The sequence below is a fragment of the Chrysochloris asiatica genome, unplaced genomic scaffold (genome assembly GCF_000296735.1).
Source record: "Chrysochloris asiatica unplaced genomic scaffold, ChrAsi1.0 scaffold00381, whole genome shotgun sequence".
Lineage (NCBI taxonomy): Eukaryota > Metazoa > Chordata > Mammalia > Afrosoricida > Chrysochloridae > Chrysochloris > Chrysochloris asiatica.
Genome location: NW_006408899.1, coordinates 405,220 through 408,095, shown reverse-complemented (window position 1 = coordinate 408,095; position 2,876 = coordinate 405,220).

Genomic DNA, 2,876 nt, shown 5'->3' with positions numbered 1-2,876 from the left:
TGTCTAATGACCCGAATAGTTGAGGCATGATATGAAGAACATCATGAAGAAAGCAAAAGGTCATTAACAGGAAAGAAATAAAAGACAAAGAAAAATGAAAAAGAAAGAAGGCAAAGGAAACAGGAACAAAAGACTCAAGGAATGTTGAAAGGAAGTAGGATAAATGATGTTGCATTGCAGGGATTGTAATCAGTGACATAAAACAAAATGTGTGTAATTTGTTGAATGAAAAACTGATCTGCTTTGTAAACTTCCACACAATTCAGAATTAAAAAAAAAAAAAAAATGACATCAAACACCAGTAACCACATGGGTCAGTTCTACTCTGTCCAGTATGGTCATATGTATTTAAATAGATTCAATGGCAATGAGTTTGACTGAATAATTCTAGTCATGGTGGTTGTTGGGATGTTAATATCTTCATTCTCCTGTTTCATATTGAAGATAATGCTATCAGAAAATACATGCAAAGACTCTTAAGAATTTGCATGGAAAATAGTCACAGATGTCAGAGAATAAATTGGGAAAGTGTTAGCAGCAATTTATTTTGTTGTTGTTGTAGTTGCCTAATCTCAATCTCTTGGCTACATAAACTATTTCTCTGATTTTATTAAAATATACAGTGAAATTAGCATTATAAACACACTCCTTTTCCCCCCTTAACTTTTACTAATTCGTAAAGCATTCACAAATCAATTTTGTTAGTTAAAAGAATGAGATTAAAGTTGGAAAATTATGTTATTATTTATGGAGTGGTAGAAAACTCTGACATATCATGTGTTACAACTACAGACAAATCACATGGATTGGGAGGAAACATTCCAGATATGGAGTAATAGTCGAATGAAAAATTCTTTAGTTACTTCCAAAAATTATATAGTAGAATCAATTATATACATTATAAAAGTAACATGAAAATATTAAATAAATAAGTTTTTAAGGCAAAGCAAGTTTTTAAGGCAAAACATTTATTTATGAACATTTATTATTTTTAACTAATCAGAGTCCTGGAGTGGCACTGTAGCTTAAGCACTGGGCTGGGAACCATAAGGCAGGTGGTTCAAACACACCAGCTGCTCCTCAGAAACTTGTACAGGGTCTCTATGAGTCAGAATCAATTCAAATGCATGTAACAACAAGACTACTTAAGGAGTTTTGGTGTGGCACTGTAGGATAAGTGTTGAACCACAAAGTCAGTTTGAATCAAAAGGCTGGCAGTTCAAACTCACCAGCTGTTCCTCAGAAACCCTTACAGTGTTAGTATGAGTTGGAATAGACTTGATGACATTTAACAACAACAACAACAAGACTTCTATGCAGAGTGATATATGTCTAGTCTGGCACTTAAATATTTTTGCAGAGTAATTAGGAGGAATGCAGAAAGACAAAAGAGAACAGTTTTGAGAGTAATGTCTTGTTTTTGTATAGATTGTAGAACTTGAGATGTAGAGATTGATTATGAACATATGAATATATTATAAACCTTAGGACACTACAGATATGTATCAGCTGGTAGAATGAGATAATTCACAGGAAACAAGTGGTCTACATAGAACTCCAAAATATGGTTTCATAATACATCAGACAACAGAGCAAGCCACTCTCTTTAAGACTATGAAGTAGAGATGACACACCAAAAAGGACAAAATACTCCCATTCTGTGTTCGGGAAAGATGCAAAGGTAGGAAGAAATCATGCTTTATTTGTACCCCTTTTCTTTGTCTCTAAGAAGGGCTGTCCTCTGAGCTCTGGTTGGGAAGGATATTAGGGCCATGTGAGTGCACATAGTGTGGAAGTACTTTGATCCTTTCTATACGGGAACAGTTCCTCTTTGTTCTGGAATCTGGGGTGTGCGGTAAATATCCAGGTGTCTGTCTGGTGAGGTGTGTACTCTGCTTTATGATCAGTAGTTCTGAGTGCACACTGCTGAAGAATAAGCAATTATAACTCAGTGAGATTTATCTGAGCAGACTGGGAAGGTACAGAAAAAAGATATAAAAAAGAAACCCTGGTTCAGACCTCATTAAAAAAGGTGAAAATAGACATTAAAGGGGAGGCGAGTCTTGATGGTGGCTAGGGTGGAGGTGCAGTGAAGTTCGCTGCCAGAAATACCACAGAATACCAGGCAAAGCAGATCTAGGGAAGAGCTCCAACACTAGGAACCCCAGAGATAGGAATATTTAAAAGGTTTGAAGGCTTATAGTTAGTGGAACTTGTAGCAAAAGTAAGAAATCAAGTACCTTTGAATCTACTGGGCTCGGAGGCCCAGAGCCAACAACTTGAGCAAGACCAAATGGAAAGACCAAGCAGGGGAGCAGACACACTACAGAAAAATGCTGCGGGAACCTTGGAGCAAAGGTGGACAATACACTTCGTTGGTTTTGCTTTGTTCTGATTTTCTTTTCTTTTGGTATTTGTTCATTGCCCCCCCCACTGTTTGTGCACCTCCATTCTGGAAACTAGAGGGGGAGCCTGAGTGAGTGAACACCTCCCACCCTCACCACAGGTGGGTTCTTCTACCACCCATGTGCCCAGACACTCAGCCCAAGAGCTGACCCTGAATGTTTTTTGTTTTTAATATGGGAAAGGCCAGGATAGGAGGGTAGAGAGGGAAAGAGAGTTTAAAAACAAAACATGCCAAAAATTAAATTAAAGTCTGAGGTACAGAATAACATCCAACAGTGGAATCTTGAAATCCCTCAGGCAACTTTGAAGGCAAGAAGCTGAAGTTGTTGTTGTTAAGTGCCGTCGAGTCGGTTCTGACCTATAGCGACCCTGTACAGGGTTTCTGAAGGTGTAAATATTTATGGGAGTAGAAAGCCTCATCTTTCTCCCCCGGAGCGGCTGGTAGTTTCAAACAGCTGACCTTAAGGTTC